This window comes from Pogona vitticeps, chromosome 2 (genome assembly GCF_051106095.1).
Source record: "Pogona vitticeps strain Pit_001003342236 chromosome 2, PviZW2.1, whole genome shotgun sequence".
Taxonomy (NCBI): domain Eukaryota; kingdom Metazoa; phylum Chordata; class Lepidosauria; order Squamata; family Agamidae; genus Pogona; species Pogona vitticeps.
The window spans coordinates 113,564,663-113,586,927 of record NC_135784.1 but is presented as its reverse complement, the minus strand read 5'-3'; the positions used below and the strand labels follow the sequence as shown (position 1 = coordinate 113,586,927).

The 22,265-nt window shown below is 41.3% G+C and overlaps 1 pseudogene across 1 annotated transcript; it reads right to left on the bottom strand.

The window, feature by feature from the left end:
- Positions 1-7,074: 7,074 nt before the first annotated feature.
- On the bottom strand, positions 7,075-22,265 carry LOC110072305 (sulfate transporter pseudogene; annotated as a pseudogene). Its single transcript, XR_013540953.1, has 3 exons — positions 22,220-22,265; positions 16,750-17,413; positions 7,075-15,270 (listed from the first exon to the last, which is right to left on the bottom strand). The product of XR_013540953.1 is annotated as a sulfate transporter pseudogene (transcript).

The window sequence follows — 22,265 nt, the reverse complement described above, 5'->3', positions numbered from 1 at the left end:
TGCTGCCACAAAAGTGCAACCAAGCCACCAGAGCAACAGTAAACCAGCAGCAGCAACTGGTCTCACTCCGGCGAGCATGAACAGAAGTGCCCAACGCCTGGAGGGGGGAAGCTTATATACAGCCTTTTGGCACCTTTCGGCAGTGCTATTGGCTGCCCGAGATGCCAATCCATGATCTCTGTCCTGATTCACCAAAGCTTCTAATTGACACCAGCAAATTCCGTTAATACGAATATTAACGGATTGACAGATTGACTAATAAAACTGAGGAAATATTCATCCAGCCATATTTGTCTAGATTTATATTTTTATGAATACTGTACGGATCGATGAATATTCGTTGGAAAAACGGATCCATTTTTATATTCATCCCCACCTCTAATTGCAAACAAAAGACATCTGCACTCAATATTGCTTTTGAAAGAGCCCAATGGGAAGGAGAAAACCAAAACCTTAAAAGGCTCTCAAAGGATTTAAAGCTGCCTCCTGAACATAATTAGCAGATGTTGTGCAGTCTGTTGCCACTTGTAGCTCAAGGTCCTGCCAATAATATTCTTCCCTCCAGATAAGGGAGCTTACAAATCTCAACAAATGACAGGGCAACTCCAGTTTTTTTTTTCTCTGTTCAGAGAGATGTGAAGTTCTCAAGCAACCCAGAGATAGTAAAAGGGAAAGGAAAACAGAGCAGCAGCAGAGCACAGCTCTTGGTTAACCTGAAATCAGAAAAGGTGACCTCTTATTTTAATTGAGCATATGCCACCTTTTGGTTTTATAAGGGGCAAAACTCACACAATGGGCAGCTCTGCCATTATCACTCCACAGAAACATTCTGCAAAGCTGGTGTGTTCGTATAACAAACGTGCACACAGAACTCAGTTGCATATGCTCAATGTTGAACTACCAAAACAAAGCAAGTTGACTGGCAACTTTTAAGACTGCAAACAACTGTTAGAAGATATTCACACATCATTCACTGTTTAAGTCAGTTCTGCTTCTAATTTTGAAGCTACTTGTCTCATATGTTTTGGCATTGGGACTGTGTCATTATTTTTCTTCTCAGAGGATTGGTACCTTTCATAGCATTATCACATCCCTGGTATTCAAGAAGTGATGCTTTTTTTCAGCTCTGTGCCTTCAAAATGGCTGCCCATGTTGAAATTCTGCCCATCAAACAACAAAGAATCGGGGGGGGGGGGGAGAGACTAAGAGAAATTATATCATCACTACAGTCAGAGGAAACCTTGATAGCTCAGTTCTTTTGGTATGGAGTGAAGTTTAAATTTTTCCTAGCTCAAAGAGCAAGGGTAGCTTAGTCAACAGCCTCTTTAAGTTGTGGTTGCATGTTAATAGCAGGGTTGCTCACCGTGGACTTTTCTTAGTGCCACTCTAGAAACAACATATGGTGTTCCATTGTGCTTGCACACATACTGTAACAACCAGCTGAAACGGGACAATTGCTAGACTCTCTGGTCATAATTTTATCTGGATTGATTCTTAGAGTGAGAGACATCCTCTTGAAGTGAAAGCTATTTAGAGTATTAGCAAAATGATAAGAAGTAAGAAAACACACATTTTCATTGCTAGGAAGAACCAACAAAGCCCTAACTTACTGAGTTCACATGGAATATGATTTTATACTACATTGAAATATAATCTAGAAATGTGGCTCAGGTCTGGACAGTGTAACCTAATGCCTCTGCCTGTCTTCTTTTAACACAATGTTCCATTGTGTTTTTTATACATATCAAATGAAACTGTCTTAAGCCAAAGTATTAGTTCATCTACCTCAGTACTAAATCATTACTGTATTGTCTACATGGGGGTAGACAATTTCTGGAAGATGGGAGTGAGGCACAGTGAGTCCTCATAGACTGAGACTGATACCTTGCTACTGCTACCTCAGCACTTTAAAGGTGCATGGGAAGCATACATCTTGTTTTTCAGCTGAATCCCTTCTGGGACCTTCTGGGACTGAAAGCATGTGTTCTATAAGTAACAATGAATTGCTACTGTTTCCAGGCCAACCTTAAAGTAGCTGAGCAAGGTTTAGGAGTACCTGTGAGTCTAGTTGGTGGGGGGGAGGGGTGGCGGTTGTACTTCAACTCCCAGAATTTCCCAGCAGAGGAAACTGTTTGAGGAACATTGGGATTTGTAGTTCAAAAACCAGTTAAGCTGGCAATAGAACAGGGCTAGGTAGCCCTCTAGCTATTGTCAGGCTCCATCTCCTATCGCCCCTAGCCAGCATAGCCAATGATCAGAGATATTGGGTGACACCTCAAAGCACTACCGTTTATCCAACCCACTGAGGATAGAAGTTTACTTGCTAAACTCTTAATAGCTTAAAGAAAATAAACTAAGGAAGTAGTGGAAACTCTGCACTTTGTTTTCTGCAAATGTATAAAACAACAGGAAGAATTCTATTTTTAAAATTATCCAAATGTTTACCAAACATTTCATAGAGACATGATGGGTCAGAATATTTTAGTCTTTTCTTCGTCGTTTTAATATTTCACAGCACTTAAATTCAACAGATCAATTGTTCTAAATGCTTGATAGCAGAATGAAATCTTCCTCACAACAGTGTTTAGCCATAATCATGTTTATTCCAAAGTTAGCTGACATCCAGCGGTAAGTCACAACCAGCGTAGGCCCATTGCATTAGTGGAACTTGTGGGGGAGTGGGCGCACCAAATCCCTGCTGATTCTTTGGGTCTGCACAAGTCACAACGTAGTACTGGATTTCAGATACTGAGTTCAGTGGACTTATTAGTCAGTGTACTTTGGACAGCAACCTTTAAATGACTCAGTCTGCTCTCTGCCATGATTGCTCGTACCTGTGAATCACTATGACTGTTTTATGGTTCTTGCTGGGAATTCGTGCTCAGCATTATATGTACATTGAAAGGCTGACAGCTTAATTTTCCTGATAAAAGCCCTGGCTAGGTTTTCAAAAATTGGTATTCTCAAATGTAACATCCTTCTATGAAGTTTCTTGTATACAGTTCTAGGAGCTACTACTGAATTCAGCAGGAATTTCTTCCAAATTAAGTTGTTTAAGAAATAAGCTAGACTATCAATGCTGTTTCCTTTATTTCTACAACTGAAAAGGAAGCCGGCAACAACTTTTCCATTGCGTTTATTTCAAAGGCTGTCTTCTGTTTAATTTATCAGTAGCTGTCCTTTCAAGTTCTGGATAGTGAGTTTTAGATAGCTTTGTACTGGGCTTTTTTTATTAGCAGTTTTATCTGCTGCTGTCATGTTATTTCAAAACTGATTTCCGTGATCTGGTGCATTCTATTACTTTTATGTGTGGGTTTTCCCTCAGGTCTCTTTGAGTAAAGTCTGTTAGAAAGGCGACTCGTACATTAAATGCATTTAGGAAAACAGGCAAGCCAGGAAGCCAAATGCACTCCATGGGTCAAATACTGTGTCCTACCAGCTGCCTAACAGCCTTGTTATGATTTCACAGTTCTGGGGCACAGAGAATGATAACAGAGCTATCCACATGATATTCATTTGCAAAGTAGTTTGTGTTTTTATATTGCTGTGTTAAGTGTGATCAGTTAGGTATGGAGAGTGCTTGATAGGTGTGGGTTGCCGGGTGGGGAGTGTATTTGGAGATTATATTTGCCCATGGATGGTGACTGCTTGAGTGAGAAGGGCGCTGTTGGAATGAGGTGATATGTGCAAGCTTGAGAGACACATTCCATTGGGGACCAACAATGATGAAGGGAATCAGAGTGGGTTTGGGATTTTGAAGAAGACAGAGATTTTGTATGCAAGTCTGTGAGAAGGAAAGAGAGTAACTCCATGAGGGAAAATTATGTTTATAATAATAACCTAAGAACCTTAAAACTGTAGAGCTGGAAGACTTCCTATGGATCATTAGTTTAGGCCCATCAAGGAGGCACAGTGGGGAACTGAACTCTGAACTGCTCTGCAGCCAGATACCTAAACTACTGAGCATTCCAGCAGTTACGTGGTGAAGAGGTAGATTGGTAGTATTATATTAATAAATAAAGAGTAACAGTAACCATATAGCTTTGTCATTTATCTTATCCATAACTACCGCCTGGTCAATACAGTATTACCATATTGACCAATAGTAACAGAATTAAATAGAAGGAGTTCCTAAAAGGCGAGATGTGGTAGACCTTGCATACCAGTGATACCAGAAGAAGTTGAATCTAGCAAAACCCCTGATGAAGGCACGACCTTGAGAAGAGTATGGGGCAGCATACCTAATGTCAGCCATGTTTAAACTAGTAATCAGGATTGCCACAAGCAGTGGGTTTGCCAGAGAGAGCATCACAGACAGCTGGAATACAGCTCAGCCATTCAGACGTTGGGCAGGCCAAAATGGTGATAAAGAGTGCATGCTGGCAGCTTAGTGCCGTGCGACATCCAAAATACAGTAATAGCCCTTTGGATGACTCCCATCCCCCCACCCACCATAATTTGCAGGATCCCAGTAGTGACAAGGTTTCCCTTGACATGCGAATCAAAGCTTTGGTGTCGACATCATGTCCTTCTATGCTTCCCCAGCAGAAAACAAAGACACTTCTGTACACTTGTAACCAAGCTTGGAAAATTTACCTTCTTAAAAGTATAATTCCTAGATACTCCTCCCCAATATGGCCTGTAACTTTATCAGCTGGCAAATTTGGAGGTCTGAAAGAAGAAAGGGGGGGAGGAAGAAGAAAAGGAGGAGGAGGAAGAGAATTCACAGTATGCTAAATCCCTTGACTTTTATTCTTTCAATCAATTACTAATTAAAATAAAATGTTCCAGAGCGCTTACTCTCTATATTTGTATAACAGGTAGGTTCTTGAGAGAGAAAAAAAAGCAACAAAAACTTTTTTTGTGCAAGGTGACTTGACAAAAATTTTCCATAGATTTCCTCACATTTCACAATCTTTGCCTGGCCCTATGCATTTGACATGTGAAGCCTGATACAGATGATGGCTGTGAAGGTACCTCTAAATGGATATTTTCTCAACAAATCAAAAGTTAGCCTGTGATCACATTCTTTCTGTGATAAATCAGTTAATCAGAGGGTGTTTTTTGTCATAACAGTCAGATTTAATCATTTCCCTTGCCCTTTGATGGAAATTAGTTCCTTGAACTGATGGTATTTTATCACTTGTGCTGTTCTGCTGTTGCCACGTAATTTTTTCCTAGAGGTACTTGTTCTGACAGTATTATAACACTCAAAATGCAGCATTCTTCCAGTCATATTTATTTAGAACTATGTTCTGCAGAAGGCAAAACAATTGTTTTCATCTGGCTTCAGAAACCTGGAGACTGCTGTTCTTGCAAGGAAGTCTGGTCACTTCAGGCGAGACTTTTCCACCCATGCAATACTACAGTTCCATTACTTGTGCAAGACCTGGCAGTTTTTGTATCCTGTTCTCGCCCTCTGGTGGTCAAGAAAATGTAATTTTCCTGCCATTTCTGTTTTCTTTTGACTGATTTACTGTAGTTCTCTTCAAACATTTGAAAGCCGGCTGTACAGAAAATGAAGCACACCTCTTCTCTGTGGCTCCAAAAGGCAGGAAATGACCCAATGGGTGTTAGAGGACCTTTCTAAGAGGCAACTGTCCAGCCATGGAACAGACTGTCCCAGGGGAGGGGGTGGCCATGTTTCATCTGCTGGCAGTATTAAGCAGAGGACAAATCACCATCTGTCAGAGACCCTGGATTCAGCAAAAGGCTAGAGGACATAGCTGCCCTCTAAGAAAATGTGGTTCCTCCAGAGCCCTCTGGTAGTTTTAGAGGTGACTTCCTAAGCCCAACCTGCATTCACTTCAGCATTAGAAAAATGTGAAATGTTGATGTAGCCGTGAAGTTCCTTGGGTGAGGCCTGGGCTACCACGACTCAGCCAACCTGTTTCAAAAGAGTCTGTCCGGCTGGGATCTGATGTGCTTTTTTGGCACCTCTGCTGCAAGCCACTTGGCATCTATCTGTACATAGCAGTTCCCCCCAAAAGTCAACAGAGCAGACAGGAGAATTCACAGGGCCAGTTAAAGTGGCACAAAAACCTGCAGAGGAAAGCCGAACAAAACCCTATGGGAAAGCCTGCCCTGCAGGGATAGGGGGCACTAGATCTTGCACTACAACCTACTACCCTACAATGCCCACGTATACTGCATCTTCTGTTCTAAATCAATCTCTGAGAACCTCTTTTGCAGAAAGCAGACATGAGGAAAAAAAGAGAGAGAGATGAAAAGGAAAATGATTTAGCCTTTGCAATCAATAGGTCAGAAATAGTAAGCAATTTAAAACACGTTGCGTTCTTTCTAAGTATATCACTCATCCATAACAACATACAATCACGTATTATGCCAAATGTGTGTTGGGGGGGACCTTCTCCTCCCACCTGCTCCTGGGCTGAGTGGTGTGAAACTGTACAGCAGGTAAGGCACATGTGGAATGAACTCAGTTGCCCCAAATGATATATCAGCTTGGAGACAAGGAGTCACAATAGCGGCCAATGACTATGATTCCTCCAAGCCCCAAAGCAGAGTTCATATATAATTTTATGACGGGATAGCAGAGGATATGAGGACAATGGAAGAGTGTGACTACTGGTTTCTAAAAGAACCAGACTTGAACATGAATCTCTAGTCCTTTTCTAAGTTGTGTCCTCGGACCAAATATCCAGTGAGTGCTAACCTTCTGCGGCCTCATCCCACATGCCTGATCTGAGGAAGACTGTTCTGAGGAGGAGGAGGAGGAGAAAAAAGGGTGTGGGGGGGAGTTCGTGGAGGGCCTCCCCAGCTGCTGAAGAGAAGATTCTTCAAATGGCCACAGAAGGCACACCATGTTTGTAATAACAATCACACAACATTGCACACAGCAAAGTTGTGAGGACAGCGCTGCACAACAATAGGCAAAATCTTGATGTGTAACTTTGCTCCAGCCTATCCCAGATCAGGTGCTAGAAACATTCAGTTTAAACTCATGGAAAGTTTTCTATCTCCCCTTCAGGTCCAGAGGGGGAGAACATAAGAGCACAAGAAGATGCCTGCTGGATCAGGCCACAAGGGCCCATCTAGTCCAGCTTCCTGTATCTCACAGGAGCCCCACCAGATGCCTCTGGGAGCACAAGAGACCACTAAATACCTGTCTCCTGATACCCCTCCCTTGCATCTGACATTTTGAGAACCTTTAACAGCAGTGGGGAGAGAGTAAAAAATGCCATCTGAACATAGACAGAAGTCCCAATTCTGGAGGTGACAGTCCAGTAGCAAATTTTTATTACTAAAGTCACCTCCCTCTCCCCGTCCTAGGGCTCTCAAAGGCTTTCTCCAGGGCAAAAGGGAGCCTGAGGGAGCCTCAAAACCTGCAAATGGGGAGAGAGAGATAAGAAGCTTTCCAGGAATTTTAACTAAACATTTCAGGTACCCAATCTGGGTTGCGGCAAGTGAGCTGAATACGAAACCATACTTGGGACTGGAGATACCCTGTACATATTTCTGTGCCCACAAGCAAATGTTAAGCCCCTATAGCTCACCCCCCTCTGCCACTTCCCATGAGCAGGGACCAAATGGTCCACTAAAAACATGCCTATATTCACAGCCTCATTCACTCGCTAAATGAAGAGAGAAGAGGGAAGACATACTCTGTTTTTAAGACTGCAAAGGGGCATTTTGTGAGCAGGCCAACTACTCTAGTTCCAGGGCTCAGGGTGCTTGTGTGTGTTGTAGAGCTGGCTAGTGCTTTCAAAAACAATTTCAGAGATGGAGAACTTTTTGGAGAAATTCTCATGGATGAAACATGGAATCCTTGTGCTTATCTTACTCATGAGGTGGCTGCACAGTCTTCTTGTCTTTTGCTGCACAGTCCGCGCAGACACAGCCAGAAGCCTCCCCAACTTCTCAGACGTTGAAGGGATGACATCACCAGGTAACACTGCCTCCCACAGTGTTTTTTTTTTTTTTTTTTCAGATTTGGATGTGTGGGCAGTCAAGGAAACTCAAGAGTGACAAAGAGAAATGCATCAGAAAAGTGGAGAAGGGGAAATAAACACAACATGCTTGGCTATCTTGTCATATTACAGTGATTTCAAATAGATAACCAAAAGAACTTCTAAAGGGCCTGTGAATGAGTTCATAAAATTAAAATCTGTTTTGGAAGGGAGTCACAGTATGGAGAAACTGAAAGAGACATTATGACATGGTTCTAGCCTCTTCCCCCCCCCCTCGTACCCTTACTTTTCCTCAGGCCTGCTACAGGACTTAGCAAAGAAGGTGCAGTATTATAAATGTCTTCAGGGGAGGGTGGGGACAGCGATTCATTTGGGAGTCTGGGAAAGATCCAGAATTTTGAAGAAGGACAAACACTTGAGACAGAATTTCTAAAAAGACATTTGAAAACTAAACATTCCATGACTTTTTTTTCTTAATCTTTTAGAACAGAGAAAGTTTTTGCCTCCAAAAATCCTTGAGGGAGGAGCAAGCCCAAAACTGTACTAAACCCACACCTCCTATTGACATCCTCTTCTATGGAAACTGCAGCATAATTTCTCCTTCCCCTCAAGAAATCTGGTGAAATGTCCCCCTGCCAAAAAAAATAAAAAAAATAAATAAATCTGTACCCACAAATAAGGTGGAGAATTTTGGAAGGTCAGTTGTGCACAGCTATGAAGACTCCAGGGTCTTCATAGTCTATGAAGACTTCTAACATGAAGACTCCAGGGAGTTTGATGGACCACAAAACTGACATTGGGACCATGGAATTCCCACTCTGACCTCATCCAAAGGCCGGAGATAGCACAGACATGCAATCATCAATTAAGTTGTCAATTAAGTGGTGACATTTGCTAATAAAAGTGGGCAATTTAATTAGTGTTTAACATAACTTGGCTATTTAGCATTGATGTTTCTCTTGTGACTCATTACTATTAGCATTAGACAGGACTGGGAGGTTGCAGGAGATAAAGCTATTGGATGGCAACAGGATTAACAATGAAGCAGTGTGCCGCTTATATACCACTCCATAGTGCTAAAGCACCCTCTGGGTGGTTTGCAACATAACTAGGCAGGCTACATATTGCCCCCCTCCCTCAGCAAGCTGGTACTCAATTTACCAATCTTGGAAGGGTAAAAAGATGAGTCAGCCTTTAGCCTGTTACCTGAATCTGTCACCATCGTACTCAGGTCATGACTAGAGTCTTGGCTGCAGTCCTGCAATTTAACCACTGTGCCATGAGATTCCAAGGAACTTAATAATAAAAGTTTGGTCCACCCAACCCCCCACACCACCCCTGGCCTTCTGGAACAGTGCCAAATTGGTTCACGCAGTCCCTTGAGGATTTTATAGGTTTGTTGTCTCAAAATATTCTTTCTTATTTGGAAACATTGCATGCTGGATAGCTGCATGGGTTGGGTGTGGTTGGTAGCTTGATTCTTTGCTATCCCTCCCAAGAGAGGAGCTAGGCTGTGCTGTCTTTGTCCCACAGCACTCCAAGTAAAACCCTTCTGTAGTCTATAGTAAGAAAAACCCCAAAACAGGCACCATAAGTTGGCATCAACTTGATGGCACTTGTTTATTATTTGTAAAATTGATAAGAATACATAATGCTAAAACCAGATATTTCTCTATAAGTATACACTTTGTGGTATACACTTTGTGGACTTCAGAAACCTGCAGAAATATGTGAAACACATGTGAAGCAAAGATTACAAAAAGTTTTTAAAAGACCAAAATGCAAGAGAAAGAAAAGAAATACTGTTAGAAAATTATTTCAGACAACACTTTTCTCTACTTTGCAGAATATTTTTCATCTCAAATACACGTTCATCCAAACCATCTGAGATGCTAAACTTTAGTTCAACAAACTCAAGAATAATTTTGGTTTTACCAAAGCTGGTGTCCCTAGGCACTGAAATCTGTTTTACTTAAATATATTGACATCTGTTAAACTTACAACAAAAAAAAGAAGAAATCCCCACAAACCTGAGATATTAAGACATAAGACAGATAGTTAGGGCCTAAGAAACCGAAATGCACTACAAATGTCATTCTGAAATGCATTCATTGGATGTAAATAAAATATGGTTATAGTAGACTGGGCTTTGGGAAATGCAAGGTTTAGGGTCAGGTTCCACAGAGCAATGAAACTGACAGAGTGACATTAGGCCAGTTCCTAAGGGCCTACATCATAGGAGTAGAAATTCTGTCACAAACATATATTGATTTATGAATCACAAAACACGCAGAGCGAAGCAAAACAGGTGTGGCATAACCAATCAATCCATAGACTGTATTTCTTCAAGCATCTTGGGTCTAATATCAATTAGATATTATATCAATATTTTAAAAGTTTTCAAGATTTACAACAACAAAAAGAAAGGGATGTTCCCATTTAAACATATTTCCCGAAGGTCTACATTGGATATATCAGGAAACATGCTGGAATTTGTTGTTGTTGTTTAGTCGCTAAGTCGTGTCTGACTCTTCGTGATCCCATGGACCAGAACACGCCAGGCCCTCCTGTCTTCCATTGCCTCCCGGAGTTCAATTTCACGTTGGTAGCTTCGATGACATTGTTGGAATTGGGTGCCTTGAACTGAACCCTTGTAGAAATTGCAGTACAGACAGGTATGGGCTGCTGTCTCTTCAACCTCAATATCGCATAGACATAATTGTTGGTCATAAGGTATGTCTTGGAAGTACTCTTCCATCACCATTGAGGGCATAGTGTTAAGCCTTACTAAGAAAAAGGTTCTCTGGTGTTTATGGACTGTCAGTTTTCTTTAAAAAAAAGGAACACATCTATTATTAGAAAAAAAATCCTAATAGTACAGAAGAACAAAATGTATTGGATAGAGCTATCAATATCAAAGATTGTTTGCTTTCCCATAGATTTGGCTTGTCTGCTGTCATACCTGCTGAGCTAAGGCCCATGAGGAACACTTCTGAGTCATAGCTTTTTTCAAAGTGGGGACATGTGAATCACTCATTGTCAAATAGACAGAGGAGGAAATTGATGCAGTGCCAACTTCAGCTTGTTCTTGGAGCTGGAAATGATACAGCCCTTCCTTATGCGTATCGTGGGATTATAAGGAAGAAGCTGTAGGACCAGCATCCTCAGTAGAGGCAAAAGATCTCTGCAGGGATCCCTCAAAAACATAGGATTTGGAAAGCCCAGAAGGAGGTGCTATGCCCTGAAGAATTACAATGGCTGAGCCAGCATTTAGACTGCATTTTTTTCTCAGAAACATTCTCAAAATGTTCCTTTCATTACTCTCTAGAATCAGAAGGCTCCTTCTGTGAAATTTGTTCTAGTATGTCTCTCTGTGTGCGTGTACGTGCATGCATGCACATCACCACCATCACAATATTCTAGATAGACAGCACCTGGAGGAAGCATAAATGGAAAACATATTGCCAGCAAGTCCTTTGGGAGAAATAAAGGACAAAGATGTGCTACCAGCTACAGCTCTTCTTGAGCCCCAACTCTGAGAAACTGTTGGTGAATTTCCCCTTTCCCTGGACAATTTCCACCCCAATTTCTCTTTCCACAAATAAGGTGGGAAATTTTGAAATGTCGTAAGTGCACAGCTATTCAAATACATGCTTCAAACAACCAAAGAGATGACTGTACACGTGGATAGAAACCAAATAAACTATGCAATTAGAAGCAGCAGATGGAGGAGCTGTGTTCTCTCTGCCAGAATAAGACCAGGAGCAGATTGTGGTTCTAATCATGAACTGTCAATAGCCAACATTAGAGTAAAGCTGAAAAAGAACACTAAGAGAACAGTAGTGCCAAAATATAATTCGAACAACATTTCTAATGAATTTAAATTTAAGAAACAGGTTTGCATTACTAAATTCAATTGTTGTTAACCACAAGAGTTATGGATAGAAACTAGAGATATTATTATGGAATATTGAAGAAAGGAGAAGTGAAAATTAGTGGAAGAAACATCAGTACTTGAAAATATGCAGATGACACCATCTTACTGGCAAGAAGCAGCAATGACTTGAAATGACTTTTAGTGAAAATGAAAGAAGAAAGTGCCAAACCAGGACTGCAGTTGAACATTAAGAAATAAAAAAAATCATGACTACAGAAGAACTACAGAATTTTAACATTGACAAGGAGGACATTAAAATAGAGATTTTGTATACCTTGGTTCAATCATCAATTCAAATGGAGACTGCAGCCAAGAAATCAGAAGAAGGCTGAAAGTCGGAAGAGCAGCAATGAAGGAACGAGAAAAATAATCAAGTGTAAGGATTTGTCATTGGCTACGAAGACCAAGATCACCCACTGTCTCATATTTCTGATTGTCATGTACTGGTGTGAAAGCTGGACAGAAAATAAAGCTGACAAGAAAAAAAATCAACTTATTTAAAATTTGGTGCTGGAGGAAAATTTTGCAGATACCCTAGACTGCCAGAAACACAGACAAGTAGGTCCTAGAGCAAATCAAGCCTGAACCGTCTCTGGAGGCATAAATGTTGAAACTGGACCTGTCCTACTTTGGGCACACCATGAGAGGACAGAATTCTCTGGAAAAGACAATAATGCTGGGAAAGGTTGAAGGCAGCAGGAAAAGAGGAAGACTAAATATGAGATGGATTGACTTCCTAAAGGAAGCCACAGGCTTGAGTGTAGAAGACGTGAGCAGGGCTGTTGAAGACAGAACATTTTGGAGATACTGCATCTCATTCATAAATTTGCCATAAGTTGAAGGCAACTTGATGGCACATAACAACAAAAATAGCTTCAGTGGGGCATGGTGAGCAAAATGTTGCAGTTCAGTTGGGAAATTTAGCTTCCAATTCCTACTTAATTTTTGCAAGGAGGTGCGACCTAAACAGGCAATATTAGGAATGGACTGTCTCACTTGAGACAGATGAGGGAAGATGACATATCTGAATGCTCCCTGATAATAACACTTCCCTGAAAACAAGGCATCCACACAACTGGCAAAAGGGATGGGCTAAAATCTCTTTCCTACTTAGGGTGAGAGATGTCCTTTTTGAATGCTCTACCATGTAAAAACCTGAAGGGCAGCATTCAAAAAGAGTATCTCTGACACAGAATCTGAAGCCATCCTGCCATGTCAGCACTCACTCTTATCAACAGATCCTGGTCTCATCCTGCTGCTTGAGTGTTCCAGCCTTCCTCATTAGCACTACACAAGCCACTGTCTCTCAGCCTAATAGATTATTGTGATGATACAATGCTGCCTCCCTTGTGAGTGAGAAACATAATTAATCAAGATCCTACGTTGAAGGTTGACACTTTTCTTTCTTGGGTCTGTGCCTACGTATTTAAAAGCAGGCTGACGTTTTAAAAAGTAAGCAAGCAAAGCTTTTCCCACCTCTTTATCGCCATACCAAAGGTGTTGTTCTTGTTCTGTGCTATCCTCTTTGACCTATGATGACCTCATGAATGAGTGACCTCCAAAATGTCCTATTATTAACAGGTCTGAGCACTCGCAAATCCAGGAAAATGCTACATATTAATGCCATAATTATCCATATTCTAGACCATAATAATCCTTCTGAATCCAAAGGCCTCTATCTTGGCCTATCAAAGTAGAATATTATTATTGTATTATCAGTATTATTATTCATAGCCTAAAATATATGACACATTTCTGGTTATTATACAACACATCTTGCTATGCTCATGCCTACAGTGGTCCCTCCAGACTTGAATCTACTAAGGCGTCCTGGGGTTCTGGGCTTAGGGAAGTGTCATCTGTTACTTTTTGGAGTAGCTGTTGGCGTTGATCCTGTTTCTCTGCAAATTGCACTGCAGTGTGTATACTGTGGAAGGAGAGCAATTCTGTATCTTCCATTCCAGTCAACCAACCACCTGCCTGGAGTAGATGCCGGATGGATGGGTTACAATTAGCCAGCAAGACCTGGACACCAATCTTCTTATAATCCTGACGCATTTCCTTCAGGACACTAAGGCCCACGCTGTCTATAAACTGCATGGCACCACAGTCAATTATTAAGGTATGCATGTCTATGGCTGGTGCAGGTATATCTGTTGAAGGCTTTATGGCTCCTCTCTTGGTGATCTTTAGACAATTCAGTTTGGAAGAAAAGCAGCTTTCATTCTTGGCCAGATTTGCATTTGCTTCAGCTTTTTGTTGCAAAGCAGCCACCAGAGAAGGATTGACTCCTGTTTTCTGGAAAAGTGAACTTTTGAAGTAGTCCTTGTTTGCGTAGTAAAGGGAGGTATCAAAGCGGAAGATCTTGATGTTCGCAACACAGTTGATTCTTTTGTAAGTGAACTGGTCCTCATAGATTTCACAGTCGTTCACTTTACCTAAAAGGGTAGCTCGGGGTCTCTGGGTACGGAAGATGATGCAGAGAAGGGAAAAGCAGACCCCTATCAGCAGCCCCAGCTCTGTAGAGATCAGTGAGGATGACAACATGGTGACCCACCAAATCACCGTGTCTATTTTGCTGATCCGCCACATCTTGGGAATGTCAGCGAATTTACGCAAGCCTCCCCTCAGATTCACAACAGTAACCACCCCCAAGATGGAAGTTTGCAAAGAATAGAAGAGAGGAGCAATCCACAGCAACACCAGGAGTAAAACCACTGAAGAGATCAAGCCTGATAGCTGGGTAAAACATCCTGTGGATTCCTTCAGCAAGGTCTTGGTCAAAGCGGCAGAAGTAGTAAAGCAGTAAAAGAAAGATGGAATCAGATTGCCCATGCCAATGGCGATCATCTCTTGGTTTGCCCGGACGGGGTAGCCGTGCTTCTTGCCAAATATTTCTGCCAGGGAGACAGTCATTGCAAAACCTATGATGGCAATAGGGATGGCATCCAGGGCCAAATTCGACACAAGGGTCAGATCTGGAACAGCAGGCTGTTTGAAACCAGTGGGAATGCTGCCACAGATTTTGGAGTTGTATCTGCTATTGAAGTTTAAGAAATGGGATAGCAGAGTAGCAGCAATGACCACCAGGAGCTCTATAGGAAAAGGGGCCTTCATTTTGTCCTTGAAGTAGTTGTTGATCTCTTTGACTGGCACAATGACGGCCAAAGCAACCAAACTGGTGACTAGGTCACAGATGTTGGTCTTGCCAATGTATCTGAAGATGTCAACCCATGTTAAGACAAGAGAGCCTATTCCGTCGTGACGTGGTATTTTAACCCCCAATAGGAGATTCATTTGGGAAGTGATGATGGTAAGAGAGGAACCAGTCACAAAGCCACTCAAGAGGGGTTCAGAGAGATAAACAGAAATGAAGCCTAGCTGCAGGACTGCCAGAAGTATCTGAAAGGAAAAGCAGGTTGTGTTATGACTCATTACCTCTAAAGACACAATGAACAAGGAGCACTACTTACTGTATATTTGAAGCACTTTGATTAAAAAATACATGAAAACAAAATTTCAAAGTGGCCTGAACTCGTAAGAATACACTTTTGATGCCAACATGTCCCAGGCCTAACTGTTCAACATTCTCACATCTCTCCAGGCTAGTCTTAGGGGACCTACACTACTAGTCTGCTTTTACAGAGGACATGCCCATTATTGCAAGTCCAATCCTCCTTTTGAAGGTGTCCTTCATTTAAGGGCTGCCCAGTCCAAGTTTGCTTTAAAGAGAAAGAACCATAAATAGGGAGGCTAGGAATCCTGAAATTTCCTATCAACAGGAAGTGTATAGACCACATACTACTTAGTATATACATTGGTCATCCTATTATTGTCTTTCCTACTTCAGTAAGGAGCTTTGTAATTTTGTTCAAATTACAAAATATATTTGTAATTTTGCATTTATGTAGTTTCATGCAACTTAGTCTCCTCAGCCCAACCCCCTTTTTGGGGTGGCAATGATGTTCTCCTTTCAAGTGATACTTAAGTGATTACCTTAGTTCTTTGTCTTCTGTTTCACCAGGAGAAAACTATCTGAGCCATTACAAGTCAGTGTTGACAATTTGAGAAAGTACTGTTGTATGTTATGTCCTGTTTTCTGCTTCCCATAGGTCTATGGTTAGACAGTGTGGGAAATAGAACGAAGGACATGTTAGGCTGTTGATATCATCTAACATGGCTATTTTTATGTTCTCCAGAATGCACTAGACATATCAGCAGCCTGACACACTATCAGACAATTTTGTATATTCTTAAGCTAGAAGGAATGGCCAGTCACCACTCATCTTTCCCAAGGCAGATTCATATAATTTTTTGTTTTGTTCCCACAGGCATTCTCAAGAGGACATCCACACTGACCATTTTAACAAGATATAGCAAGTAATCTTTGTGAATATATTCCAGTCACTTTGATCTCAATAGTTGCTGTAGGTTACTGGCTGGTTCACACTTTATTGCTCAACATTTGAATCTTCTTAATGAGCACTGAGCTTGAGGTAATCGACATTGATATGAAAGTTCTGTCTTCTGTCTAATATTTCACTTAATCATGATTTGCCTGCCCTAAATGTCTTAAGAATTCTTAAAGGATGCTGGTGCTAATCTCAACAAGAGTAGATCCATTACTGAGAGGTAAATCAACACTTATATAAATCTTGTTGATCTGGTGGATCTACTCTGCAGAGGCCTACCAAGGGGATTCAGACTAATGTCAGTACAGCTTTGGCCTATTTAGAACGCAGATAATCAACAATGAGAAGAGAAATAAGTAGCTGAGCCAGGCAAGGCACTCTGATTACCCCAGTAGGTGTCTGGCTGCAGTGAAAGTTGGGTTGCAGCATCCCCTTTGGCTCTGATACAGAAAAGAGAAGTGTCGTGAACACTGAGAGCACATCTGTGTTCAGATTTGTTCCTATCGAGTGATCTTACCTGGTAAAGCCCAACCAAAAATGTCAAAGTAGTTGCCACTGTGATTGCATAGCAACTTTTGTCACAGGCCAGTGTCCCATTTAATGTGACATTCAAAGCTAAGTCAGCACCAGTGTCTGACTCATATCCCGCTAACCTCAGTTGCCGGTTTACCGATTCCCCGATCATCAGGCAAAGGACACCAAAAGACCCCACACAATTATGGTGTGAGGTGGCCATGGCAAAGTAGATAATAGGACAGAAGAAGTTGGTGTAGAGCCCATAGATAGGATCCTGGCTGGCTAGGAGGGCATAAGAGATCGACTGTGGGATGGCAACTATTCCAACCAGTATGCCTGAGATGACGTCTCCAAGCAGTTTGTCTTTGATACTGTAACGAGGAAGCCACTCCAATACAGGGAACAGCTTGATGAAGAAGTGAATAATACTTTGGTGGTCACATTTGCAACTCTCTTTGGCTTTCTTGAGGAACTTCTTGATGCTGAAGCCTGATGTTTCATACTCATCTAATTTGAGGGGTACATAGTAAGATGAAGGTGGTGAAGCAGAGCTCAATGTGTTACTGCTGTGCTCAGAGTTCTGAGCTGTAGTGTCAGTGTTCATGACTCCAAAGTAGCTAAAAGGAAGATAGAATATACAGTATTAACTGGAGCCCACTAGTCAGGCACAGTCGTAGATGAATTTTTATCAAGTGGGTAATGCATTGTTTAATCAGAGAGGAAGATAACATTTTCACACCCTATGTGCTACCAGAGGAATTCAGCATTCATGTTCTAACCTACAAAAACTCCTTCTACCACTCATATAATTAGTTGAGCCGACAAAAGTCTGACTTCCTGTAACCATGAACTTGGTGCAACTTCACAAAAGTACAAAACCAGAAACATTTTAAACTGGCAAAGTAATACACCTGCTCAGCTTGCACCACTGTGAAGGGCTGTAGGATGATATGAATTTTTGGATAATCCAAAACTGTCCTTCTGCAAGGTTGTTCAGTCTTTTGCCCAGTTTGATCCATTTTCATACCTGGCTTATAAAAATAATAATCTGGTTATTGTGTTAATATTTATTGGCCAAAATCATGTTATTCAGTGTAGTAAATGACACTAGGTAAAGGTAAAGGTTCCCCTTGACATTTTTAGTCCAGCCGTGTCTGACTCTAGGGGGCAGTGCTCATCACGTTTTCAAGCCGTAGAGCCAGCGCTTGTCTGAAGACAGTTTCTATTGCCACGTGGCCAACGTGACTAGGGAACGCCATTTTACCTTCCCACCAAAGTGGTCCCTATTTATCTACTCGCATTTGCATGCTTTCGAACTGCTAGGTTGGCGGGAGCTGGGACAAGCGGCGGGAGCTCACTCCGTCACGTGGATCCGATCTTACAACTGCTGGTCTTCTGACTGTGCAGCACAGGCTTCTGTGGTTTAGCCCACAGCGCCACCACGTCCCTTGTAAATGACACTAGTATAGTTCAATTGAGTCAATGGGAATTTAGTGAGTTCACTTCTTTGTAAATTCCACTGATTCAAGTGGGTCTACTCTAACTGTGATTTACTATGCTAAATAAATTTCAAGTACAGCTGGCCTATGTGAATCAATTGAATTCAATTTAACTTACAGCAAATGCCCATTGATTCAATTGGCTCATTCTAGTGTGATTTACTATGCTAAGCAACAAGATTTTGGCCATTAAATATTTATCCTTAAGTGGGATTGTTATAATTATTTGGAGATCTCAACTTATTTGTGAACAATATTTTAAAAATTACAGACTATGGTAAAAGAACTTGGTAGTATCATTGTGTGTTCAATGCCTGTTGTAGCTGCTGGTGATGTTTCTGTTTTTATTTTAATTTTTATATTAATTATTTCTGTTTCTATATATAAAGAGACACTATGTCCTTTCCAACATACAAATCATCCAGAAACTAGCATGAAAATATTACTCAATGTATTCTTATTCCATAAAACCATTTTAGCCGGAATACTGTTGGGTTTGTCCAGCATGATGCCAAGATTTCATAACTGATGCAAGCGATCATTCTGATATGTTGTCACATATCAGAATGATTACTGATATACATACCACTTCACACACTCAGTTGCATGCCTAGGTGCATGATAGATGGCTAGAAAATTCTGAAAAACCTCTTGCCTTTGTGTAGCATGTCATTAATGGACTAGAAGCACTAATGTTTGTGGAATTCTTCCATATAAGCAATCTTGGATCAAGGAGCTTCATGGATGAAGACTATTGGAAACTATATATAAAAGGTGTGAATAAATGTTACAGATAAAATGTTTACCGGCATATGGTTATATTTTTTATGGTCCTATTTACATAGGTCTAAAAGGGACGTGGTGGCACTGCGGTCTAAACCACAGAAGCCTGTGCTGCAGGGTCAGAAGACCAGCAGTCATAAGATCGAATCCATGCAACGGAGTGAGTGCCCGTCGCTTGTCCTAGCTCCCGCCAACCTAGCGGTTCGAAAGCATGCAAATGCAAGTAGATAAATAGGGACCACCTCGGTGGGAAGGTAACAGCGTTCCGTGTCTAAGTCGCACTGGCCATGTGAACACGGAAGATTGTCTTTGGACAAAACGCTGGCTCTGTGTCTTGGAAATGGGGATGAGCACCACCCCCTAGAGTCAAACACAACAGGACAAAAATTGTCAAGGTGAACCTTTACCTTTACCTATACGGTAATCGTAGCGTGGTATACTGGATAGAGTGAAGGACTACCATTCTACTCGGCCACAGAAACTGACTGGGGGAGTGGAACTGGTAAAACTGCTTCTTAAATATCTCACGTACCTTGAAAGCCCTTGAAAGGCAAATGCCATACTCAGTTGTGTCAACAGAAGTATAATGGCTGGAGAAAAGGAAGTAAGAGTACCATTCTACTCTGTTTTCATGACACTCTGTCTGGAATACTGTGGCCATTTCTGGGCACCACAATTTAAGAAAGAAATTTCCAAGCTGGAACATGTCCAGAGGAGAGCAAGCAGGATGACTAAAAGGTCTGCAGAATAAGCCTATGAGAACAGCTGAGGGAACTGGATGTGTATTGTCCGGAGAAGCTAAGACTGAGAGCGGCTATGATAGCTATTTTCAAATATCTGAATGGCTGTCATGTGGAACATGGCACAATCTTTTCTGCATCTCCAACGGATGAGACCAGAAGTAATGGATTCAAAATTAAAAGGAATAAGACTTTTTCTAAACATTAGGGAGAACATCTTGGCACTAAGAATTGTTCAACATTGGAAAGGACTGCTGTGGAGGAGGGTGAACATATTTCATTGAACATATTTAAACAGAGTTTAGATTGCCACCTCCCATGGATGCTAGAACTGTGGAATTCTTGCTTTGGCAATGGGTATGATGATTCTTGAGTTCCCTTCAAGTTCTGCAGTCTTACGATTGCGTGATTCTACTGAATAAAACTAGCAAGTGTATCTGTAGTCAAATTGTCCATGATTGAAGAGAAAATGGTTAGACTATTCACCCTTCCTTTTTCTTAGGTATGTAGCAGATTCTAACTAGTGTTTATACCAATAATAGATTTGATGTTTTGCTTTCCATCACAATGTAAACAAAAGACATTTAAAATTGGGGCTTCTGCTCATATTGCATGTTATTGAATACAAAACATTGGCTGAAAGCCAGTAGTAAGTCACATTTGGAGTAGTCTGTTGAATCAGTGGGATTTACACAAGTATTGACTTACCAAATCCCCACTGATTCAATGGGCCAATACTAATTGCAACTAATTACTGTACTGGATTTCAGCCAGTGTAAGCCTACTCTTCTAAGTAGAAGGAGTGCAGCCACATGGTGATGATTGCACTCATGTAATTTTCCCATTGTTCCCAACATCTCAAAGATGAAAGCATGTCAGGCAAAATCCAAAGGAACAAAACCAAACAAAAGACAAAAACACGTGGCACCTTAAAGACGAACCATTATATTTTAATGTAAGCTTTTGTGGACATGTCCACTTTGTCAGCTTCGAAAGCTTACATTAAAATATAATGGTTAGTCTTTAAGGTGCCACATGTTCTTGATTTTGTATTATTTTGTTTCTTTGGATTTTGCCTGATATGCTTGCATAGTTAACAGGGCTACCTCTTCTAGAACTACAGCAAAGATGGAAGCACACACCTTTCTGTGGCTAAAAGAAAGCCTTTCACCATGAGAATCATGAGCGCATGAACACACATTATAGAAGTGTGTTACGCTACAGTATGTACGTTGAATTAATCTGCTCTGCGACAACACTTCCTTTTGAAGAAGAAACTGTTAGCACCAGTTCTATTTACTCCCAAACAGTCATGCACATTCACAAACCATCATGACTGTGTCCCCAGGAGCATCCACAGGTGTTTTTCCAGGAACAGGGGGCAAATGGGCCCAGTGGCAAACTAGCAAAAGGCATGCACTTAGCATACTCTAGTACTATACACTGCCTTTGTTGGTGTACATTAAATCAAGGATTCTGGAGACAAGTCCCTTCTCACAACCATGCATGTCTGCACAGACAGTTAAGGAGAAGGTAGGATGAAATATATCCCCTCTTAAAGCACACAGCACTGCATTTATATAGATGTATACACTAGAACAAAAAACATGAGTTACCCTCTCTTGGTGACTTATTTTCAGTCAGCGCACTGGGATGTGTGCATCAAGGAAGACTCTCCAGTTGCAATGATGATGCTCCATTCCCTGGCATGACCCACCATTTATCTTCCCAGTACCCTCACCATTCCTTTGTCTTTTTGATGCATCAGCATTGCACTACCACAACACACCTTCACCCCAAATGGGTGAGCCCTGACACCAGCCAGGAACATGTAGAAATGGAGGACCAGCCTTAAAAAAAAGTCACATTCCAGTAGCATTCACCACCTGGAAATCTGAAAAAAAATGTTATTTCTCAGGGACTTTAGCTGATACCTTCAGATATGGCAACCCTATATCCAAGCATAGTAAGATTTTTGTTTCATAACTCCAAGGGGCTGAACCTGGAAGTCCTCTTAATGTTCTGTGTGCATACTTCATACAACTCCTATAAGATATCCCAAACATCTCTTCCTAAGACAAACATGAGGACTTTTGTTTACCAGTTTATAAATATGGTGGATTGTAATGTCTACCTTTGTTCTGAGATGCAAGTGTAGCCTACTACAGCTTTTCCCAATCTAGCCATCCCCAGATATGTTTAATGCCTATTACCCCCCCCCCAAAGAGAACAGCTGTGATGGTTGAGTGATGAGAGCTATGGTCAGATACACCTGAACAATGCTGGCTTGGGAAAGGATGACCAGGAGCCTCCGAGCCACCTCTTACAAGTCATCTTGCCCTGGAGGAAAAGAAATCACAGCAAAAAAATAAATAAAAGTCTAAAGTATCATGCTACAAACCTGTGATGTTCACCACTTTCTTCTCTTGAACTGTTTCCCAGGCCAA